At 34.3% G+C, this 15,200-nt stretch overlaps 1 pseudogene; it reads right to left on the bottom strand.

The window, feature by feature from the left end:
• Nucleotides 1-9,838: 9,838 nt before the first annotated feature.
• LOC118048597 (flavonol 7-O-beta-glucosyltransferase UGT74F1-like) lies at nucleotides 9,839-14,987 on the bottom strand (annotated as a pseudogene).
• Between the last annotated feature and the right edge of the window lie 213 nt (nucleotides 14,988-15,200).

Below are 15,200 nucleotides of genomic sequence, written 5' to 3'. Positions count from 1 at the left end.
TATAAAAGGAGGCACTTATCATGTATTGAGGCATCTTGGTTTCCAGATCAAGATCATGCTCTTGTTTTCTCTCTTTGTATTGCTTATGTTTTGCTTTCGTTAATATCAAGTTTATGCACTTCATTTCCTTTTCTTTACTTAGTTAACTTCTTTCTCATTTATGTTCTTATCTTGTTCATTTATGTTTCTTTCTTTCATTATGTTTAGCTAAGTTAATTATGTCAAGGTGAAAAGGGTACACTAATGGTGTAAAAATAAGTATAATATAAACTTAACATGGACCTTAACGTTGGATACTAACATGTTTTATATTTGTTATCTTGTTCACTTTTAATACTTTGCTTGTTAAATGGTTAATCTAGATTTATGTTGTATAACACTTGGTACAACAAATACTTGGTACTTTCATAGCCCATACTGTATGGTATAACCGACACCTGAGCTATGAAAGGAACTTGATTTGTTGTTAACATAAGTTATAATCATGAATGCCTGCCAACATTTACAAGTATTAGCTTTATTCGAATAAAATAACTAATGTAATCATGTTAACAATGTATAATCTGATTGGAACCTCCTTTATGTGTGGTTTCCAATTGAGTAATAAGAGTTTATACTATACTTGTTTGAAGTATCATTAGTGGATCCTCTAACCTTGGCATTTGTTTTTATCATTGTTTAATCCTTACATTAATCTTCCAACTCAAAGTTCTCATTAATTTCTTCCTTCTCTTCTTTATTATTGTTATTACTATTACTATTACTATTACTATTACTATTATTATTATTATTATTATTATTATTATTATTATTATTATTATTATCTGTTCATAAACTCAGTATATAGGCTGGAAACCTGTGACCCGATCTTTTAGATCATTCTCAGGTGTAACAACGCCACGTACTGAGTATTATTATTATTATTATTATTATTATTATTATTATTATATTATTGTTATTATTGTTGTTGTTGTTATTGTTGTTGTATTGTTATTTATAATTTATACAATAAACCTCTCTGTGGTTCGACCTCGGTCTTGCCGGGTTATTTATTACTTCGACACTCCTGCACTTGGGAGAAGACATCAATCTTTTGGTCGTGTCAGTAAACATCAATGAAGGCCTTCTTTTGGGTGTCATAAGTCATTGCTCGTGCTGCTTACTAGGGGTGATCTTTTTCGGTTCGGTTCAGTTTTTATCCAAAAAAAAAGTAACCATACCGAAATTTTTCCGGTTTGGCTCGGTTTTTTTCGGTTTGGGTTCAGTTCAGTTTGGTTTTTTCGATTCCAGGCTTAAAAAACCAAAACCGGACCGAACCGGTCGATTTTTTCAAAATTTTAATCGGTTTTTTTTCACGGTTCTGTTTTTTCTGTTATTTTTTTTCAATTTTCTTGGTTTAATTAGTTTTTCAGTTTTTTTGCTCACCCCTACAGCTTACATAAGGCAAAACAACTTACTCGCTTGTGTGTTTTACAAACAAGCCAACCACTTTTTTTATTTTTTTATCACAAAAAAAAAACAAAAAAAAAATAAAAAACCAAAAGCATGAATAAGCCCTTGAAGACAAGGTAATTATTTTTAATTTTAAAGGAAATAAAATTATTTTATTGCACCCTAAGAAGTGAAAAATCTTAAAAAAAAACCCCTATAACTAATTTATTTATTTTTTGCTTTTTAAAAGCAACTAAGTAATTATATCGTAAAAAAAAAAACCTCACTAACCCTATCAATTCTATAATGACTATTGGCCCTTATAAAAAAGACCTTAATATCCCTAAGTAGTTTATTTTTTTAAGAATGAAAAATTAGTAAATTAATTGTTACAATCCATTAGTAAATCAAAGACATTTCTCAAGGATTTTAAATTTTTGTTAATACAATCGATAAAGTTATCCTTTATTATTCTATAATACAATCAGGAAAAAATATTCTAATGATACTAAAAATCTCTTTGTAATATTGACTTTTCTAAAGATGCCTCAATAAATTCAATTTAGATAATTGAAATTTTATTATTCGATTTATTAAACAATAGAAATTAGCAAAAAGTTCAAGAATTTTTTTAATTTGTTTTCAATTTTTATTTTATAAAAAATTGTGACGATTGAGATTTGAGACGTGCTCCTCTTTTATTTTAAAAGTCAAAATTAAAGAAAAATTAGGTTGATCATAGACAAAAGGGTCGTTAAAATGGTATTTAATGAATCAAAAATATATACTAATAATTATTTACTCAAGAATTAGTTTTGAAACTCTTGTTGTATTGTGATTATTTCGATATTTAATCACACGTTTAAATTGAAAAACATCGTAAAAAGAAGCTATGATCATCATTGAAACAATACAGGGAGGATTTGAGAATAAGCTATGTTAGATTGATAGATGATTTACCTATTCCGTACGTCCCAGCCTGATAGATTGGTCACCGTAGAGAGATAATCTTTCCAGATCTGGACCTTCTCCAAATTTTCCTTGAAATTATGTTCATGATCAACGAAGGCTTTCTCATATGTCTCTGAGGGATCCACATAATAAAAAACTGGCAGAACAGTGTGCCCCATCTCTTTCTTGCACTGAACAATCTTGACAAGTTCATCCAAGCACCATGGTGAAGAAGCGTAATCTCTTGAAAATATAATGACTGAAAACCTTGATTCTTCGATGGCCTTCCAGAGAGCAGGTTCGATGGTCTTTCCTCTCTCGAGCTCCCTATCATCCATGTACACATAGATGCCTCTCTGTGCCAGATTAGAATATAGATGACTAGTAAAGTTGTTCCGCGTGTCTTTGCCTCTAAAACTAAGGAACACATCATACATATATAGTGGAGGAGGAGAAGATGAAGATGAGGTTATTCCTTTGACGCTGGTGGAAGCCATGAAAATCCCTATAGCGATAAACTAGTACCGATCCCTTCTGGCCTCAACTAGCTCGCTTGGTTCAGCAATTGTTTACCACGCTATTTTGTATCAGGCCTGCTCCTGTGGTCAAACATGAAACAGAAGGTAAGATCAAGAAATTCGGCAATTACATCTACCAATTAGCAATTTCAAGCTCGAACATGTACAATTCTACTTAGAAATCAGAAAACACCGAATTTCTACAAGTATTTCACGAATCCAGACGAAAACAAACCGTGTGGTAAGTGTCGACTAAAGAGGCACAAGATCCAGCCAAGCCCAATATTTTTTCTTTCTTTTTATTGCAATGACTTCGAATTTCTTCCGGTTTCTTTAGATCAAGAACTCGTACTGGTAAGTTTCCTGGATTTTCTTACTAATCTTTTTCTTACACTGTAAAGAAGATGGAGTTTCCCGTGGAGAAAAAGCAAAAAGAGAAATGAAAAAGATATCGAAATTTGAGTTGCACTGGGCGGCAGAGGCACCTTCCTGTCAAGAGCAGGGGTTGGGCCACACACATCACAATTGAGTCTCTTTCCCTTTGTTGCCTTCCTCACTAACACATGTAAAAAAGTCCTACAAAAATATCTAATTATTTTCAAAATTATTATTATTATTAAACTAATAACTATAAATTTACATTGAGGAAAGTTAGAAAAGATACTCACATTACAGTCTACCAAATCAGCAAGACAGCCTCCATTACTCCATATTCTATCAGCAACACTAAGTACCCTCTTATTTACCCTCCATTTGGTTTTCCCTAGTGTATCTAAACATGAGATGAGCATGTGATAGCATGTGAAGGTATACAAAATTATCAGTATGAGATTTTGTTCAAAGAACATCACATGTTAGTACCAAAAGATGATTTAGCTCAAACAATAAACTATGCATCAGTAACCATGCAATGCATCTAATATGTACAGACCTCAAAAACTGGTTGTAGCTGCTTCCTAGGTGCCCTCTTAACTGCTTCACGTTGCTGTTTAGCACCATGTATCCGCATGACATAGGATGGTAAGAACAAGTGAGCTCCTTTATCATAACTGCAAAGGGCATTGAGGTAAATATCACAAGCTATGACACAATTATCTAAGAAGAGCTTAGAACACACCAAAAAGCTACTTAAATGCCAGGTCCTGATTTGTTGCTAGAAGCAATAGTGGTGTTAAGAGTTGCTACAACTACATGGGAACCAGAATCCAACCACAAAATCATTAAATTCCAGATTAAAGTAGCGTATGTAAGGAACTTGTATGAAGAATTTGTATCCTCCAAATTTGTATACAAGGATCTAAAATTAATTTTAGTTGGGACTATGCTAATGTGCCTCCTGAAACTTGCATGATGATTGAGTGAAAGAGCCAAGACCCACTATAAACTTGCTAGTAAACAAAGTGCTCTTTCCCCGAAACCAATTCATGAAATGGTTTTCGTCGGCTCAATTGATCAATTTAAGATATTCAGAGTTTCTTTTCTTTTTGTAGATAGAAAGTGTGTCCAGGAATCTCATTCCTAATGGGCAATTTACAACCAAAAGCGCTAGGGAACTTATTGTTAAACTTATTGAGATCAAACACAAAAAAAAGGCTAAAATTCTGAATAATCTGTATATTATGAATGCATTGACTTAACCTAAATATAAATAAAGTATATATAGGTTAAACTGAAAGTACTATTCTACCCTTAATAAATAAGACTACATAAATATTATTTAACATCTCCCCTCAAACTCACGATGCGGCAGCTACGAGCATCGAGAGTTTGCCAACTAGAAAACGAAAATGAGAGATGGAATGCGCCTTGGTAAAGAAATCTACAATCTGCAAGGAAGAAGGAACAAAAGGCAAAGTAATGGTGTCATGCTTGAGATGATGACGAGTAAGATGACAATCGATCTCAATGTGCTTAGTTCGCTCATGAAAAACCGAGTTGTGAGCAATCTGAATAGAACTCTGGTTATCACAATACATAGGAGTAGAATGAAAAAAGAAAACTCTCATATTAGCAAGTAACCAACGTAACCAAACAATCTCTTTGGTAGTAGATGCCATGGCACGATATTCTGCTTCGGTGGATGATTGAGAAACAATAGATTGTTTCTTGCTCTTCCAAGAAATAAAAGAATCACCTAAAAATATACAAAACCCGGTAATAGACTTGCGATCTGTGAGATCACTACCATGATCAGCATCAGAGTATGCACGCAACTCCAATGAAGAGGTGGATGAAAGTAAAAGACTCTGAAAAACTGTACCCCGAAGATATTGCAAAATACGAAGAACAGCTGCCCAGTGAACAGTAGTAGGAGAAGCAACAAACTGACTAACAACATGAACAGCATATGCAATAACTGGACGAGTAATGGTGAGATATACCAAACTCCCAACAATAGTGCGGTATAAAGTAGGATCTATCAAAGGTAAACCATCAGAAGAAGAGTACCTTGCATTAACCTCAATATGAGTATCTACAGTCTTGTTATCGGTAAGTCTAGCCCGCTCAAGAATATCTGCAACTATTTCGACTGAGAAAAAAGGTAACCTCTAGGTGAGTATGCTACCTCAATACCTAGGAAATATCGAAGATAACCTAAATCCTTCATTTCAAATCGTCTAGCCAACTCTGTCTTCAAAACTGAAATACCATCAATGTCATCAACATATAAAGACAGAATGATACGACTTACATCAGTGCACTTAATAAAAAGAGCAGAATCATGACTGCTAGGAACAAAGCCAAGAGACGAGATCACAATAGAGAATTTCTCAAACCAAGCACGAAGTGCTTGTTTGAGACCATATAATGCTTTCTTAAGCTTACAAACATATCCAAAGTCATATAAAATACCAGAAGGGGGTGCCATGTAAACTTCTTCTTGAAGATCTCCATTCAAGAAGGCATTTTTAACATCAAGCTGAGAAATATGCCACTGACGAATCGAAGCTACGACAATAAGAGTACGAATAGTAGTCATTTTTGCAACCGGGGCAAATGTCTCTTCATAGTCCATACCATACTGTTGAGAGTATTTTTTTTTGCAACCAGCCTAGCTTTGTATCGCTCAATAGACCCATCAAAATTAGTCTTGATCTTATACACCCAACGACAACCAACAACACTCTTACCAGGAGGTAGAGGAACCAGATCCCAAATATATGTCTTATGCAAAGCAGAAAGTTCCTCATCCATAGCATGCTGCCAAAGCGGATCAAGAATTGCCTCTTTATAGGAAGCGGGCTCAAAGAGACAATGAATAGAACCTAAAAAGGAAGTAAATGATGAAGAATAACAAGAATAAGCAAAATCTGGTAGTTTTATAGACTTACGAATATGGATGGATTGACGTGGAGGTGGATCCACAATCTCAGATGAAGCTTGAGGGGTTGTAGATGAGAATGGAGCTTCAGGTGTGCCAGAGAGTAAAGTACCAGTACCTGCAGAGTTATGAGTACAAATTGATTGAACATGGGGAGAGATATCATTATCAGAATCCTCAGAAAATGGATCTATACTAATAACATCAGATTTATTCGGGTTATGAGTAGTGGATGGAATAGAAAAGAAAGGTATATGCTCAAGGAAAACAACATGATGAGACATATAAAGTTTCTGAGTTATTGGATCAAAACAACGATAACTCTTTTTACCTTCACCATAGCCTAGAAAAACACAAATAGCGGATCGAGAGGATAACTTACTTCATTCTACATGAGGACGAAGAATGAAACAAGTACAACCAAATACTCTAAATGAGAAATAATCAGGAACATACCCATATAACTTTTCAAAAGGAGATAGACCCAAACTATGAGAAGATGGAATTGTATTAATTAAACTTACAGCAGTAAGAACAGCTTCTCCTCAAAACTCACTAGGAACAAAGGCAAACAACAAGAGAGAACGAGCAGCTTCAACAATGTGCCTATGTTTTCTTTCAGCAACACCATTTTGCTCAGGAGTATCTGTACAAGAAGTTTGGTGGATGGTTCCATCTAAGGCAAGCAATTGGCAAAATTTATTAGAGGTGTATTCCCCACCCAAATCACATCTAAAACATTTAATCACAGTAGAATGTTGAGTTTTGATAAGAGCTCGAAAAGCTTTATATATCTCAAAGAATTCAGAACAATGTTTCATTAAATAAACCCAACAATAGCGAGTATGATCATCAATAAAAGAGACATAATATCGAGACCCTCCTTTTGTGGCAACATGAGAAGGTCCTCATACATTAGAATGAATCAAATCAAATGGTGAAGAAGAAACAGAAATACTTCGATTAAAAAGTACAGCAGAAAATTTTGCCAATTTACATCCACTCAATCAGAAATGTCACAAGTTTTTAAATTTCCTAAAGCTCCTATGGATGCCAAAAATCTCAAACGATAAGATGAAACATAACCTAGACAGGAATGCCATAAATAAAAACTAGAAGATGAAAGACTCAAACGAAAGGAAGACAAATCAACGGTAGTAGAAGCAGCGGCAGCAACTGACACTTTTAACTCATCTAAAATATATAGTCCATTCTCTCTATACAACTATCCCAATCAGCTTCTAAGACTGTAGATCCTGTATATAACAAAACAAACTAGAAAACATGACTAAATAATCACCAGAATCACATATTTGACCAACAGACGCAAGATTCAATTTGAGTTTTGGAATAAGATAAACATTAGGGAGAGACAAGTGAGGTGTGACAACAAAACCAACACCTGCTAAAGGCATAGGAGTTCCATCAGCAGTCATAACAGGAATGGAGGACAAAGGGGATATAAATGTAAAAGATGAAAAATCTGGAGACATATGATGAGAAGCACCAGAATCCAAGACCCATTTAGAGTGTGACATACCTGAGGAACTATGAGGCAACTGACCTATGAAAGAAAAAGCGGACACTGCTTGTGGCTGCAAGGAGAGAAACTTCTGAAATTGCTCAACCAAAATATTAGGATTGGTAATAGAGCTTGAGGAAGCTACTGTTGCAGTAATGTGGTGTGGTGGTTTATAACCCTGAGGTGGCCTATGAGCATTAGATTGTGACTGATTTCCAAACTTCCAAGCTTGATTCTGCTATCTCAACTTAGGACATTGAGTCTTCCAATGACCTTTCTGCTTACAAAAACTGCACTCATCGAAGCCAACCTTTGTGTAAGGCTTATTCTGATGATTAGAGAATGGCTTAGAAGGCACTGCTAATACTGAAGGATTTGAAGCAGAAAGAATTCCCTTTTCAGAATAAGACTGAAGGCGTATTTCTTCAACTAATAACTCACTAACAACAGAGTCAACAGAAGGCAGTGGAAAACGATGCAGAATTGAACCTCTAAGTCCTTCGAAATCACTGCAAAGTGCTGTTAAAAACTGTACCAATCATTGCTGCTCTTTACACTTAATATAGGCACCACATGCCTTTAATTGTGCTAATTCTGTAAGAGCTAATTGATCCCAAAGATCTATCATAGCAGAATAAAACTCTTGAATACTCATATTCTTTTGATGAAGAGCTCATATGTCATTCTCTAATTGATACTGTTTTGTAAAATTTGATTGTGTGAATAACCTTTGCAGATGATCCCAAACCTTTTTTGTTGTCTCATACTTTGCCAACTGCATACCTATCGAATGCTCAATAGAATTATTAATCCAAGTAATAATCTTTTCATTATTTGCTTCCCATGTATCTATCAAAAAAGCATCCCCCTCCTCAATATTCTTAGATATCATATAAGTTCCACTAACATACCCCCACATCTTCTTACCCTTAAGGAAATTTCGTATTACATAACTCCAATACGAATAGTTCTTCCCATCCAACCTCACACTCACATACTGAAGCGAATTATCTCTTTCAGTAGCCATAATCAACAGTCACAAAGAACCAAAATGCAAAAGCAGTGGAAAACTAAATACCAATTTGCAGAAACTGAATAGAGATTGCAGAAAACTAAAAAAAAAATCTTCTCGAAATTATACGATTACTCCAAAACACAAAACAAATTTACAGAAACTGAACGCAAATATCAAATTGCAGAAGTTGAAGGGAAGACGAAATACCAAAATAATTACAGAAACTGTCGAAATACCAAATTTTGCAGAAGCGGAAGACAAAATATGACTCCAAAAAAAATTGGATCCGCGAAGCTGTATTCGAGATTAAGCCTCGTTCCATAAAACTAGCCCCGATACCATGTTAAAATAATTGAGATCAAATACAAAAAAGAGGCTAGAATTCTGAATAATCTGTATATTATGAATGCATAGTCTTAACCTAAATACAAATAAAGTATATATAGGTTAAACTGAAAGTATTATTCTACCCTTAATAAATAAGACTACATAAATATTATTTAACATAATTCTCTAAGTAGGACTAGAGATCAATAATGGACCTTTATTCAAGTAAAATATTTCCTTTCTATAGCCAGATGATTAGGATGCCAGTGTTCTAACAGTGGAGGAATCCACATGCGTTGTAATGATGTATTGATATTTTAATGAAGAAGAACTAATGATGTTATGGAATGTTTGAGATTGGTTGGAATATTATAATGTGGAATAAGTGGGTTGATGAGGGTTATGTTTGGAAATGTAGAGAATAAAAAACATATGAAATGGTAGGTTCATGTAAATATATAAAAGGCCACCCCGCGTAGATAGAGACTAATTATTTGTAGTTGTATCGTGCATGCATGATGGCAATCATGTTTCCAGTGGATCAAATAAATAATTGAAGTCCCATGCTATTGTCTTCTTATGGGATGAGTGGGCGGCGGCGGCGGATCAATCTGACAGAGTGGAGGTTGTCTTGTTAGCTAACTTCGATGCCTTCTGCCGCTTCCTAGCCTCTAATGTCAGTTCCATCGGATGCAAGTTTCCAATGCAATGAATGTAGATAAAGATGTTCTTCTGCATATGAATCTGAAATCTTTCTGGATAGGAAGCTACACATTCATTGGTTTATTAAGCTGAACTTCGAGGAAGAATCTCAAATATAATTGATGCGAAAAAGCAAGAAACTAGAAAAGGAAAATGATACATGGAGAAGAAGCATCAGCAAGAGCTTCGGGAGAGAACCAAATTAACCACAAATTCATCAATGTTTATATCTGAACTACCACCTTCTTTCACTGCTTCCTTGGCCAGTTCCTTCCATTTACTAGCATTTCTTTTGATCTCCTCCCCTTCCTCCCCCTCCAATATTTCTCTTATGCAACTCTCTATTGTTTCCCGCATCCACCGCAGCTTTGACTCCCATGTTCCAAACATCTGTGATGTACTTTGCGTTGGTGCTTTGGTCTGTTCGTTGAGGCATTGCCACCATTAGGACTCCTAAACTCAAAGCCTCCAGGCTAGAGTTCCAGCCACAGAGTGTAACAAAGCATCCCACTGCCTCGTGAGCTAAAACCTCCAACTGTGAACACCATCTGACCACCAAACTTTTTGCAGAGCTTTCTTCTGCGAAATCTTTCGACAGTTTAGATTCTTCAGATGCTCTTACCACCCTCAAGAAATAACAATCACTCGTCTTCAATCCCCAAGCTAGCTCTTCCATTTGCTCTGCTTTGAGATCTACCAGGCTCCCAAATGACACAGGTACAACCGAGCCTTTAGGCCTATCATTAAGCCAATTCATGCAAACATCATTTTTCTGCATGAAGAAGCTGAAACCATAGTCATTGTCAAACTCAAGTTGTTTATCTAAATACATAGACGGTATAGTTTGTCCAATGCTTTAAAATGGCCAAAGCTTGGCAAACCAATCTGCCACCTGTAAACCCAAAATGAAAAGAAAAGAAAAGAAAATAAACCAATTTAAGTTAGATTTAATTTGATTTACAGAGCACAAAGAAATGTACATGTGGTGTATACCACACCTCTCTTTTCAACATATAAAATGAGTTGCAGAAGACCCAATCCGCTCGATCAATATTGGAGAACTGATCCAAAAGCATGTCAAAGAAATCTGGGTAAGTCCCCGTATGATAAATGAAAGAGGGCAAATCTTGAGGCTCTAGAGGAGGCAATCCAGGAACCAAAATTTGAGTCTCCGTGACAGGAAGTTTGATCAACCCTCGATGGACATGATAGTGTATGCTATCAACAACACAAGTGTCATGATCCGATTCCCGGATTCATGACCAGTACATAGGCAAAATTCCTCTTCAAGGTTCCATACCTATGCGAACCCAAACTTATATACAAACTTATCCTTTAAGCAACTCAATCAGAGTTCAACGCAGCATTCACAACAAACTAACTTCATAATATAATTTAATTATCTTAATACAAGAGTTCATATAAACTCATAGTTTTGGAGCACTAATTAGACATAAAAGGAATGTACAAATTACAACAACAAAAAATAAAAAAGCAGGTTCGAACGGTTCAATAAAAATAACCCGGTATTAAACTATAAGCCTGAAAAGATAAATAATGAGAGGGTGAGTTCAACAACTCAGTAAGTAGATAACGTTAAATATACACACACGAGGTAATACAACAATGAAAATATATTATATATATATATAATATATATATATATATATAATAATATATATATATATATATATATATATGGTTGTAGATTTTTATAGGAAGGTTTCTCAAATAGGCCATAACAAAAATATCATAAGGTAAAGCTCGTCAGAAAATCAAAATGCAATGAGTATGAGGCTCCGTATTGTGGGATGATTAGTCCACATAGGTTGGTGACTCCCTCGACCAACTAGGGTTCAGATACGATGTGTATAAAGACTAACATTACCCTGTTAGCATGGGTATTCTGATTGATATACCATAGGTTCATAATCATAATCAAACAGACATATTCATATCTCAAAGCTCAACTCATGACATCAATCAAATGAGGAGTTATCAATTCAAAAGTCAATTCAAAATATATATTGGTTTATATCAAGAATTCAGATTCAACAATTGATCATGCTTTATCATAACAAAGATAATAATCAACATATATGTTATCAAGAAGTATGATCCAATTCATATTAACAAATCAAATATTTATAATATTTCTCATGCATATGGAAAATTATTCATTTACTTGACTCGAAAACAAACAAAACTCAAAGCTAATATCAAAGGCAATCCTACTGACATCCCGCCAGTAGAATATCAGGATTATCTGAATACAAATGAGACATATTAAAAAATGACTCAAAAAAACATACAACCTATTTAATACACTTATCTAAGGGTATATTCCATAACCCTATATGTTTTTAGACTAAACTAGATATTTTCTAAAAACCTAAAAATTAACAGTTTTTCCAAAATCTAATCCATAATAAAACAAATAATAAAAATGATAATAATTCACTAAATAAACCTCAATTATTCATCAAACCAATCTGCAAACCTAAAATATTAACCGAACTGGAAAATAACATTATTTATTAAAGGTCAAATTGTTTTTTCGGTTTTTTCATAAAAACCAGAAAAAACTGATCTTCATCACTGACTATACTGAGATTTTCTCGCATGAATTTCAATTCCATTGCTGTTGACGCGCATAGTTCATTCTAAATTTTCAAGCACAAACATTTGGTCAGACAGCATTTAAAAAAACAAAGAAAAAGAAAACATTGAGTACACCAAGACTAGCACATGTTGAATTCCCCTCTCAAAAACTTTCATCTTTTAATACCTATCTCGATTTTGGTGACACAGGTTTTTTTTTGGGGACTAAATTGTAATTTTCAAAAATTAAAGGACCAAACCGAAATTTTATCAATCTTCAACCTCCAGCCCAGAATTTCAATAGAAAACCTATTGTTCTTTCCAAATTTATAACTCAAAATTCACCATTTACACAAATCATATCTCAAATCATCATCTTTACCTACAATCGACTAAACAATCCCTCAAAATGGACTAAACAATCCATTACCCACAACAATCAACCTCATAACATTCAAATTAATTCATCAATTAAACCCAAAACACAATCTTTAAAACCTTAATATTTATTAAAATATAAATTAAAAGCTCAATTAACATACATTTATACATTTAACAACCTAAATCTTATCTTTAAACTTATTTCGTCCAACTCCGTTCTATTACCCTTATAATTTCCCTCTTTTCTTTTCTTTTTCTTCTTTTCCCTTCTCTTCTCACGTTTGCTCTCTAAGAACACAGCTCTCTCTATTTTTTTTCCTATTTATATTTATCATCTCTTTATTCAATTACTACAATACCCCTCATTTAATTATACTTACTCCTTAAGCCTCCAAGGGCTTTATTGTCTTTTCCTACTCTTTAATTAAAAACATTACAACAAGACTGAGTGAAAAAAGCAGCACCAACCAACCCAAATTTCTTAGCCACGTCAAAACCCCAAGGCATAAAGGCGTCATAAATGATGCAATCAACAGGGCAGTCTGAACTACTAAGCTTCTCGATAAGATTGTCAAGAGTTTGCAATCCCACCTTCCAAAAGCGATCAAGGTATGACTTGATGCTTTCTGCGTGATCTATACCTCCTTCATCATATCCATCAGATATAGTTTAGAGTGAAATAGAACTGGAGGATGATCTAAACAAGATGGAATTGGAGATAAAAACGAGTAGTAATTGGAGTTACTTTAACTCCTTTGTGTTCTAAGCGTTTGGAGAATTGAAGCATGGGGTTTATATGGCCTTGGGCTGGAAAGGATAGGACTAAGTAGTCAGCTTTACAACGCTTCTCTATTTTTTATTTTTTTGGTTTTACACCAATTCTCAATTTCTTGTCTGGACTGTTCTTCTCTTGTCAATTTGTCGGGGTTATGTGATCTGTCGGCATTACGCATCAGCTCATTAATGTCAGCTAATTAGTGTTGTGATGATTGTTTTTTTATTTTTTTTTTAAATGTATAAAATTATTTTTATATTTATTATATTTATTTTTAACATAATCATATTTAAAAAAATCTAAAAAAATTTATAAAAATAGATAAAAGGATCAAAAGTGAAAAGAAATAAAAATTAGATTGCTTGGGAGCCAAGCAATTGAGGAGACATAAATTTTTACTTATAAATAGATGGTTATACACACATAAAAGACAAGAGAATTTATGGAGGAGAGCCATAAAAAAAAAACCTAGTGGGGAGAACAAAAAAAATAAAAATAAATGAGGCCAAAAATAAAAATAAAAAAAAAAACTCTTTCTCACATTCTCTCATGAGATACACCAAAAAAACCTAGTCCCTATTATACCTAAACTTAGCCACCAGCTACACATAAAAAAAAAAAAAAAAAAAAAAAAACAAACTACACATCCACATACCCGTTTCCCTTTATCTCTCGGCCTCTACGCCACCATCAACACAAACTAGCCTCCATGCTATTACCAACAACTTCTCTAACAACCCCTATACAAAGTTTCCATCTTGAAAGCAAAACTCGATGCGAAAGATTGTTTCTCTTTACAATCCCTCATTTTTTATTGTGAAGAGACCAAACCTAAAAGTTCACACCCCTTCACCACAATGCCGACCTTTATCCTTTTCACCATAGCTCACAACTATTCTGAGTAGCTCCTTACTATGCAAACCTCAACATTACAGTGCTCTCCTCTCATTTATCCATCAAAAACCACCACAGATTGACCCATCATCGTCAACCAAATTCCACCAACAGTAGGCACCAGCTCTTCAACATCAAAGCAACCTCTACCAGCAATAGATTTGACAACGCCAGCTTTAGCAGCATCGTTGCTGTAAATACCACCACCAATGACTTCTTCTCTCTTTCTAGCAATGAACTAATGACCCATCAATAGCCATTGAACTGGCCCTCCCCACACACGATGCTCCACCTATTTTAGTAGCGACGATGACCATTTAAAGAAAAAATAGTGAGAGATAAGAAGATATAAAAAAAAGGAAAAAAAAAAAGAACCAAAGTGTGTTGTGTTTGTTTCTTGCTTTTACAAGTTTCCCTTTATTACATTACTGGCATATGAATGAAAAGGAGTGGAAGAGCTGCTTAATCCATGCCATCACACACCTCCTCAAATGTCGAAGTGTCACCTACACAATCGCCAATAGCAGAGGCGTGTGAGACCCACGCATTGTTACTCTTCTAATAATCTTGGAATCAAGAAATCATTGATCAACATCTCAAAATTTTGTTGATCTCGGAGGTAAAAGAATATTTTTACTATATAAAAATTAAAAAGGACTTAAATATCCTCGAACAATCTTTTAATGATTAATAGCTTGTAAAAAAACACCAAAACACTCCCAAAATCAATACCATTATTTTTTCACTCAAGAGTAAATTAA

Source organism: Populus alba, chromosome 14 (assembly GCF_005239225.2).
Source record: "Populus alba chromosome 14, ASM523922v2, whole genome shotgun sequence".
NCBI classification, from domain to species: Eukaryota; Viridiplantae; Streptophyta; class Magnoliopsida; order Malpighiales; family Salicaceae; genus Populus; species Populus alba.
This window is presented reverse-complemented; position numbering and strand designations above follow the sequence as displayed.